Source organism: Nicotiana attenuata, unplaced genomic scaffold, assembly GCF_001879085.1.
Source record: "Nicotiana attenuata strain UT unplaced genomic scaffold, NIATTr2, whole genome shotgun sequence".
Taxonomy (NCBI): Eukaryota; Viridiplantae; Streptophyta; class Magnoliopsida; order Solanales; family Solanaceae; genus Nicotiana; species Nicotiana attenuata.
The window spans coordinates 148488-159291 of NW_017671260.1; positions in this window are offsets into that span (position 1 = coordinate 148488).

Sequence of the window (10804 nt, forward strand, 5' to 3'; positions counted from 1 at the left end):
TATATATATATTTACAATAAAATGGAAGTATCGACCAAATAAGCTAAATTGGATTGCATCTACTATGCAAAGCATGAGGTAATCCTTGTTTAACTTACTCTCATTATTTATCAGTACAACAACAACAACAACCCAGTAAAATTTCACTAGTGGGGTCTGGGAAGGATAGTGTGCACGCTTATCCCTACCCCGAAGGAGTAGAGAGGCTGTTTCCGAATGACCCTCGGCTCAAGAAAATAAAAAGACAAAAGGAGACAATATTAGTATCACCACGAAAATCATAGGAAAAAGGGGAACAACATGAAATCCAGAAGAAAGATGCAAAGCAAAAGGGATAGCTAGTAAATAGGTCATGCACTGAAAAGCAAAATGGTAAGACACAACATTGCCACTAGCTATCTTAAACAAAAACCCTACCTGACTAGTCTCACAAAGGTACGAAGTAAGGCAAGACTCGATTGCCTCCTAACCTACAACCCTAATACTCGACCTCCACATCTTCCTATCAAGTGTCATGTCTTCGGAAATCTGAACCCTCGCCATATCTTGCCTGATCACCTCTCCCCAATACTTCTTAGGCCGCCCTCTATATAAAGCAAATACTTATTATCTATTTTTACGTACTTTTTCCGTTACATTGCTATACGAAAGGATTGTGAGAGCCTATTTTAAGGAAACTGAATGGTTGACCCTGGTTACATGCTTTCCAATATGCGAGGAGTATATGAAATATACACTTGTAACCTCTTCCTTGATGCTGGATGGAACGACTTTCTTAGTTGGTACTTGGTACCATGGACGAATTTATAACAGGAGACTTTTGAGTGGATGACACATGAGCCATGGAATTTTCGAGCTTCATCATCAATTTACAGATTAATGGACGGTTGTAGATGATGAAGCAAGCACAAATAAATTTCTCTAGTTCACAAATTTTTCCCCAAGATTACAGTCTTCCCATTTCGCAAAATTCTCAACGCGTAAGTCTAAATAACAGTTTCGGAGGCACTTTGGCACGAGATAATAACTAGACATGCTAAAATATGGTACTTTATAAACTTTTGGCATGAGATAATAAGTAGACATGCTAAAATATGTTACTGCATTACGGAAATATTCGGTCATCCATCGAGCAATTCTTCATAATAAACTTCAATATTTTAACAAGTTGACATGATAGCGAACCCACGAATTTAAATAAGTTGATTCAAAAATTATTAGAATGTCACACTAGGGATTTGAAAAATGTAAAAAAATTTGGTTGTGGTTGATTGGCTCTATGAGGGACTTTTGAGTGAGGTGGTAAGTGATCACGCCCAACTATGCCTTCTAGAAAAGAACTCTGCGGACGTTGCAAATATAACCCGAGTATTACGCCCAGGGTCGAATCCACATAGAGTTAACCTATCAACCGCTATCTTCAAACCCACCAAGTATTCAGCACCAGCTTCTCAAACATTCAAATTCTCAGTTGAGTGTTCTTTAACTACTAGCTTGCAAGTAACTAAACGGCTGTAACTAAATTAATAAGGTTGTAAACAATTATGAGGAAAAGCTAAGGCAATGATTTCCCCTATTGATGGAATCCCTTCTGTTTATGCTCATACAAATTTACCCACACATCTCTATCAATCATGAACGATAATCTTACCGCAAATCTCTCCCGAGTAATCACAGTAATCTACTATTGCACTCTCCCGAGATACACTAACTTGCTTTATTTAATCACAATTCAATTTAGATTGCACCCAAGACTTCGTTATTCCTAATCCCGCCTTTAAACCCGCAATTATAGATTTCTCTAATAATCTAGGAGTGGTGTTGTTCAACAATACCCTAAATATGCACTCTTTTCCAAGTTATGCACACTAAATAGGTACAGCTAATTGAGGATCCTGTCAATTAACTACAACGAAGACGAAGTTGAACGAATAAAGATTAAACTAGCAATTTGTATTCACATAAACAAGAAGTTCATCACCCAATAGGTTCCATCAAAGCCTTAGACAAGGAATTTAGCTACTCATAGATATGGGAGAATAAACTACACTTGAATTCATCATAAAAATCAAAAGAAAGGAAGAAAGATGTTTAGAGTAGTTGCTCCCAATTGTATTCCTTGCTAAGAAACCTAAAAAATCAATACATGCCTCTCTTGGGCGAAGTCTAGTGTTTTAAATAGGGTTTAGGTCTAAAAATCCCGTATTTTACACTTAAGTCCCTGAAGTTTACTGTGCCCACCGCGGTTCTACCGCGGTCGCGGTAGAACCGCGGCCAAACGCCCTCGCGGAATCTTCAACTTTCAGAAACTATCTTCCACCGCGGTTTCACCGCGGTCGCGGTAGAACCGCGGTGGAACTTGTACCCGGAAATTTTGGCCTGTTTTGAATGGGATACTTGGGCAATTCAACAATTGGCCTTTTTCATCAATAGTTGACTCCAAAACCGCTCCTTAGCTTTCCTTACACCTATATCACCTGCAAATCATGAAAAGCACTAATAAGAGCATTTTGTTGTCATTTTTCCACATTAAAAGTTCACAAGAAGGTGATTATTTTATGCGTGATTATAGTCAAATTCACCTATTATCAACACCCCACACTTAAACCTTTGCTCGTCCTCGAGCAAGCTAAACCACACTTCTATATCTAACTGTGCAATGTATTGCCCCAATTTATGTCACACCTGATATTATCAAAGGCTGACCTAAGCAGTGCACAATCATAACTCAAATGCAGACTCTCATGCCATGACACACTTATGCTCACTTTAATTACTCTAACTGAAATGAAGATTCACTTTTTCTTCTTAGTCACATGCCCTCACATAAACACGATTTGAGAGTAGTTCCACACACAATAAAATTCAACAACGAGGAACCATATATAAACAGAATTCCCTCACTCTCAGCAAAGAGCATTTACATGCCACACAGATACACCATACGCTTGCCCCTAGTGTAATACTCCACTAATCGAGCCATTCAGTCAAAGATCAAGAGGTCTTTATTCGGTTGTAATGTAGGCTAAGGGACGGGTAGGATATATTTGGAAATAGTGACTAACCTCCCTAAGCACTTTTAATACATACTTCCTTTTATTTTGCTTTCATGATCAACCCACTTGTTTCTCCACATTTTATTTCACTTGCTCCACCCCACTTCTCGTTAGGTACAACTGGCTCCTTTTCTTTTTCTTTTTTTTTCAGATTTATTGTAACTGCCAGTTCACCAATCAGACCTTCTTCCTTGATTTTTTTTTCCTTTTATTTTTTTTTCTTTCTCCCCACCCCACACTTTGACTTTTGTATATACTTTAATGCTTCAAGTGCTTCTAGGAGGGAAAAGTTCAATTAGCGTATTTAAACACCACATTTTAGATCCTTATAGAGTTATCAAAGAAAAGGCTTCAGGCTCAAAGGGGTTAACTATGGTAATATGCACAGGTGGATTTCCGAGTATAAAGGGTCACACAAAGAAATGCCTCAATCATCTCTAAAACCGAACAACTTCTATTTCGCTTTGCGCACACACAGGGCAAGTTCTAGGTATCATATGCAAACATAAGATGCAAGTAACAACTCACACACACTTAGCATGTAACTCATTCCGAATCAGTTCATCAACACAATCATACGAGTGTTCAAGCAAGACAAGATGTGCAAAATTAAGGCATATATTATGAGTCCACAAACAAGCTTAGATGTCACACACTCAAGTTCTTTTCTATACAAGTGTACACATTTGGGGTTACATTCTGACCTTCACCCATTTATTCTTAAACTTCAAAAAGAAAAATCTACCTAACCCGGTTCAAGAAAAACCCTTGGAAAAGAACCGTGGTCAAAAGAAAAACCAAGGGGGAGGTACTACACTACCTAAAAGAAGAAAATAAAATAAAATAAAAACCCTACATGGACTACTTCCCTCAAGAGTATTGTCCACCTAGTCCGTCATCAGGAAAAGTCCTCTACAACATATTACTGACTTAGACCCTCAAGAACCCCGTCAAGAAGTGTCCGTCGTTGGGCCAATTCAGCTAATCCTAATATAACAACTCACACATATACAACATATTACTCCAATGATACAGCACAACAACATACATCTATATACATTACCATACACAGTCAGAGCAAGTCTCCCACCCCACACTTAAAACAATGGCATGTCCCCATGTCATCAAAATATAGTAAAGAACAGAAGGGTGAGAAAACTTCCCTGAAACTCAATCTGAGTCGGAGATGGTACTGGGGTCGACATGGCAGGCCCTCCCCAACGCACGCAGCCAAGCCATAGACTTGCTCTCAGATCTAGCTTGCCTCTGTGACATGGCGTCCAGCCGTGTGTGTAGACCATCCACCGAGGTGCGAAGATCCGCGGTGCGGGTGCCTCTGCCCACTCTGATACCGGAAGCTTTGAAGGCTACTTTTGGGGGCAAGTCACCATCAGCAGGGTTGGTAGGGGTGTTCCTCAGCAAGCATAGTGTGGTTACCAAGGAAGGGAAGTAGAATCCCTTAGACAGCAGCGGTCCCCGTAAGACCATTTCATCGCCAATTATCCATGCTGCATCGAAATCTTTCCCTGTCACAAAGCACCAAGTCAATAGTGCCCTGTTGAAGTTCACGTCCGTTGAGTTGTTGGACGGTAGGAACCTACTACAGATAACCGTCAACCAACACTTAGCTAGGTGAGTGAAGGAGTTAGAGTTGAGGGTTATATCTTCCATTAGCCAAATAGGTCGCCCCTCCGTGCAAAGCACATTTGTCATGACCTCCCATGTCACCCCGGGCCTGTCATGATAGTAGTCAACATCGCTGGTGAATGGAGGCAACCTCAACACCCGGCGAATTGTTGGAATCTGAGCACTGANACCACACGAAATGGTCCAGACCACCTTGACTTTAGCTTACCTGGGAATAACCGCAGTCTTGAGTTATAAAGCAGTACCCTGTCCCCAGGTTTGAAATTTCGTTCAATGATGTTCTGATCGTGAAGCCTCTTCATTCTCTCTTTATATAGCCTTGTGCTCTCAAAAGCAAGATACCGGAACTCCTCTAGCTCATGTAATTCCGTGACTCTCGACGTGCTCGCAGCTTCCAAGTCTAAATTCAGCTGTTTCAGTGCCCACCACGCTTTATGTTCCAGTTCTACAGGTAGGTGACAGGCCTTCCCAAACACCAACTTATATGGTGACATACCAATTGGTGTCTTGAATGCTGTCCTATAAGCCCATAGCGCATCATCCAGCTTCCTTGACCAGTCAGTTCTTGTGATATTTACAGTTTTTGTCAATACGCTCTTGATCTCTCTGTTGGACACCTCAACCTGTCCACTGGTCTGTGGGTGGTACGGAGTAGCCACCTTGTGGCGCACATCATATTTAGCCAACAACTTCTCGAAGGCCCGGTTGCAGAAATGAGTTCCTCCATCGCTAATAATTGCATGTGGTGTCCCAAAGCGGGTGAATATGTTCTTCTTGAGAAACCCGACTACCACCTTAGCATCATTGGTAGGTAATGCAGCAGCTTCCACCTACTTGGACACGTAATCTACAGCAACAAGAATGTATTTATTGCCATAGGAGCTGACGAAGGGACCCATGAAATCTATCCCCCAAACATCAAACACTTCCACTTCTTGAACTGGGTTCATGGGCATCTCGTGACGCCGGGAAATGTTCCCGGTGCGTTGACATTCATTGCAGCTTTTGACCCATAAGTGAGCATCCTTGAACACCGTTGGCCAGAAAAATCCGGCCTCTAGCACCTTAGCTGCCGTCCTGATGCCTCCAAAGTGACCACCATACGCCGAAGCGTGACAAGCCTGCAAGATAGAAGATTGTTCGATCTCGGGGACGCATCTCCGGATCATGTTATCAAGGCATATTCTAAACAAGTAGGGCTCATCCCAGTAATACCATTGGCTTTCGCGAAAGAATCTCTTCCTCTGGACCGATGACAGGTCGTGAGGAACAATACCACTGGCCAGGTAATTAGCATAGTCTGCATACCAAGGCGCTTCCTGATGAGTGGTAACGAGCAGCTGCTCATCTGGAAAGGTTTCCAGAATTTCCTCCACTTCTACTACATTTTCAGCTCCTTCAAGTCGTGATAGGTGATCAGCGACTTGATTTTCAGTGCCCTTACGGTCACGAATTTCAAGATCGAACTCTTGCAGTAGCAACACCCAACGAATCAGGCGTGGCTTAGAGTCCTTCTTTTCTATTAAGTATCTAAGAGCTGCATGGTCAGAGTATACGATTACCTTGGATCCTATTAGATAGGACCGAAACTTGTCAAAAGCAAATACCACAGCTAGCATCTCCTTCTCTGTCACTGTGTAGTTCAACTGGGCTCCACTCAGCGTCCTACTAGCATAGTAGATTGGGTGCATCAGTTTGTCCTTCCGCTGGCCCAGCACTGCCCCCACCGCTAGTCACTGGCATCACACATCAATTCAAACGGTTGCTCCCAGTCAGGGGCAACGATTATGGGTGCTGTGACCAGCCTTTGCTTCAACTCCTCAAAAGCTACCCTGCAATCATCAGAAAATACAAAAGGGTGATCTTTCTCTAACAACTTACAGAGAGGGTTGGCAATTTTGGAGAAGTCCTTAATGAACCTCCGGTAGAATCCGGCATGTCCAAGAAAGCTCCTTATAGCTTTGACTGAAGTTGGCGGCGACAGCTTTGCTATGACATCAACCTTTGCTCTATCAATCTCTATTCCCTTGCTTGACACTCGGTGCCCCAAGACTATGCCTTCTTGTACCATGAAATGGCACTTTTCCCAATTCAGAACCAAGTTAGTCTCAATGCACCGTTTCAGCACACGCGTCAAATTCACTAGGCAGTCCTCAAATGAGTTCCCCACCACTGAGAAGTCATCCATGAACACCTCCATTATATCTTCTACCATGTCAGTAAATATGGCCATCATGCACCGTTGGAATGTGGCGGGTGCATTGCATAGACCAAAGGGCATCCTCCTGAAGGCATAAATTCCGTACGGGCATGTGAATGAGGTCTTTTCTCTATCCTCAGGGGCAATGGAGATCTGATTGTACCCTGAGTACCCATCCAAGAAGCAAAAGTGTGACCTCCCTGCCAATCTATCCAGCATTTGATCAATGAAGGGAAGTGGGAAGTGGTCTTTTCTGGTGGCCAGATTCAACTTTCTATAATCCATGCAGATTCTCCAGCCTGTGACGGTTCTTGTTGATATAAGTTCATTGTTGTCATTCTTTACCACCGTCATACCACCCTTTTTAGGCACACATTGAACTGGGCTAACCCAATTACTGTCAGAAATTGGGAAAATGATTCCCGCATCCAACCATTTAATCACTTCCTTCTTCACCACTTCCTTCATATTCGGGTTTAGCCTTCTCTGATGTTCCCTGGAAGGTTTGTGCCCCTCTTCCAGCAGAATCTTGTGCATGCAGTAGGCGGGGCTGATCCCCTTGATGTCTGCCATAGTCCACCCAATGGCAGTTTGCACTCCCTTAGTACCTGTAAAAGCTGTTGAACCTGCACATCTAACAAACCAGATGAGATAATAACAGGTAATGTGGAGTCAGGCCCCAGAAATTCATACCTGAGGTGGGTTGGCAAAGGATTCAATTCCAGCTTAGGGGGTTCCTCGATGGATGGTTTAGCTGGAGGGGTCTCTCTCTTTTCTAAGTGCAAGGGCTCAAACTCCAGATTTCTCTCCCAGAACCCTTTACCTTCCAGTGCCAACACCCATTCCGCCAAATCCTCACCATTCACTTCATCCAAATTTGTCAAGCATGCAGCAAGGGGATCCTCAACCGTCAACGCCTCGTCATCAGCCTCTACAATTACATCTATTGCATCAATAAGGGAACAATTTGCGAACTCACTTGGTCGCCTCATCGATTTCTGCACATTGAATATAATTTCCTCATCATTGAGCCTCATCTTAAGCTCCCCGGTCTCGCAATCGATCAAAGCTCTCCCCTTGGCCAAGAAGGGTCGTCCTAGAATTACGGGAATTTCTTCATCCACTTTGCAATCCAAGATTACAAAATCTGCAGGGAACACGAATTTCCCCACCTGAATAAGCACATCATCAAGAATCCCAAATGGACGCTTAACAGTCCTGTCAGCCAGCTGCAATAACATAGAAGTAGGTCGAGCTCTGCCAATGCCTAACCTCTTATAAATGACCAGGGGCATGAGATTAATGCTGCTCCTCCTTTTGATGCTTGGCCAACCTTTGAGGGAATGGTGCAGGAGGTCTCTTCTTCCCAATCACGTGAGGTTTCTCCTTCTCAGCTACTGTCTCAACTATTGGTTCCGCTGCTGTCTCAATTACTGGCTCAACTATTGTCTCAGTCTCGTGCTGCATATTCGTTTCTTCAGGAGCAGGCTGAACTGTTACCTCGGTCAATCCCGTAGAGTCATCCAGCTCAATGGGCACTGGAATTAGTGTCTCAGCCTGTATGTTTTCTCGAGCTCTCTCTTGCTCAACATCTAGATCCCTACCATTACATAGACTCACCGCCATCAGCTGTTTTGGGCCTTGATCTTTTGGATTGATTTGGGTATCTGCAGGTAATGTACCTTGAGGATAATTGTTAAGTGACATTGAAATCTGGCCCACTTGTACCTCAATATTCTTGATAGCTGCATCATGTGCATCCACCCTTTCATTTATTTTAGCATTGGACCCAATAACCTGCTGCATCATTGCTTCAAGCCTTGCAAACCCATCTTCCTGTCTTCCACCCTGCTGTTGCTGAGGTGGATGGTACCCTTGCTGCTGATTGTTGTACCCTTGTGGTCTAGGATACGGTGCCATGTTGTTGGGGGGTCTCATGCCTCCCATGTTTCCGGCGTTATACTGTGGCTGCGGTGGCCTGTACTGCTGCTGAGTCTGCTGACCCCAGTTCTGATTACCTTGCCTCTGACCCCCATAGTTAGCCACATAGTTCATATCTTCAGGGTGCTGGTGATGATGATCATGCTCTGTATTACATGGATTACCAATTGGCTGGCTAATGCAAGATGTGCACAATCCCCCGTTGGTAGTGTCTGCTATGTGAACCTGTTGTTTCTGCCCTGATTCCTCCACCTTTTTGGTGAGGATGCTCATTTGCGTCAAAAGAGTCGCCATGTTTTCAGCCATTGTATTAGAAGGATCAAGAGGCACTGAGTGCACCACTGGAGTGATAGGTGCATTTCTAGAAGTCCAACCCGAATTCTGTGCCATCTTGTCGAGCAAATTCTGACCTTCTCTCCAAGTCTTGCTCAAGAATGCCCCACCAGCCGAGGCATCAACTATATTCTTCAAGCTGTCTGACAATCCCATGTAAAACCGTTGTCCCAACATCTGCTCTGGAACACCATGGTGGGGACACAAACCAACATTCCTTTAAACCTTCCCCATGTCTCGTGTAGTGTCTCCAATGGTTTCTGTTTGAAGCTCACAATCTCATCAATTTGTTGAGCGGTCTTGTTGGGAGGATGGAACTTGTTGTGAAATTGCTTGACCAACTCATCCCAAGTTGCTATAGAGTTTATGGGAAGCGAGTTTAGCCAACCGCGGTGGAACTTGTACCCGGAAATTTTGGCCTGTTTTGAATGGGATACTTGGGAAATTCAACAATTGGCCTTTTTTCATCAATAGTTGACTCCAAAACCGCTCCTTAGCTTTCCTTACACCTATATCACCTGCAAATCATGAAAAGCACTAATAAGAGCATTTTGTTGTCATTTTTCCACATTAAAAGTTCACAAGAAGGTGATTATTTGGTGCGTGATTATAGTCAAATTCACCTATTATCAGTAAGTGATGCAGATCACGAAATGCCACTACTAGAAATTCGGCCAGACCGATCTCGTACGTTCGACCAAACTTTGGTTGATCGCTCAAAACACTGACCGAATTTTGTTTCCCAAAACATTTTTTTTTTCAATTTTACTTTTCGAAACTAAACGAATTTTTAGCACCCCATATTTTTGGGTCCCGAAAATTTTACTTTTTAAGAAACCGACCAACTTCGATATAAATTAAAATTAATATTCAAAACACCGCCGACTGAATAGCTTAACTAGGTAATTGGGAAAAGCGTAATAGTTAAAGTGAATTTTCGGATATTCACTCCATATGAAATGAACGTAATCAGATATCATAAGGACTAAATCCAGAATTTAGTAATAACTGATCGAGGGTCAAAAACAGTGCTAACGAGTTACCAAATGTGTTAGTATAGCCAATTAAAATACAAAAAAATACATATTAAAATGACAGTACTTCACAAAAGAAGCTCTGTAGCTCTCCTGGTTGAGGGCCATGATTTCCCAGTTGAGCGATGGTTCGGATAACTGACACGTATCTGCTAAAAGACATACACATGTGCTAAAAAACTGCAGATGTTTATATCAATACACATCTATTTTCAAGTGGGGTCTCAACTGTGGATCTCTATCAAACTGCAGATAGCAATAGCAATAATTATGCAGCTATTTTTTTCCTTCATTTTCTTTTTTGATAAAGTTAATTAAGATAAAAAAAAAAGGCAGCTCGGTGGACTAAGCTCCCGTAATGCGTGGAATACGAGGAAGAGTCGAATTACAAGGTTCTATTGTACAGATTTGTATAATATAATTAATGTGAGTGATATTTGATGTTTAATATATCTATGAACTTTCCCTAGTGAAGACTATCTAAACCAAATATGAATTATCTCGTTACAAAACTATGGATCATATTTTACTGTATATTTGGCTAGTGCAAGAGAAAAAAATACTATTCGCATTAACTAAAGAACTCTGACAAC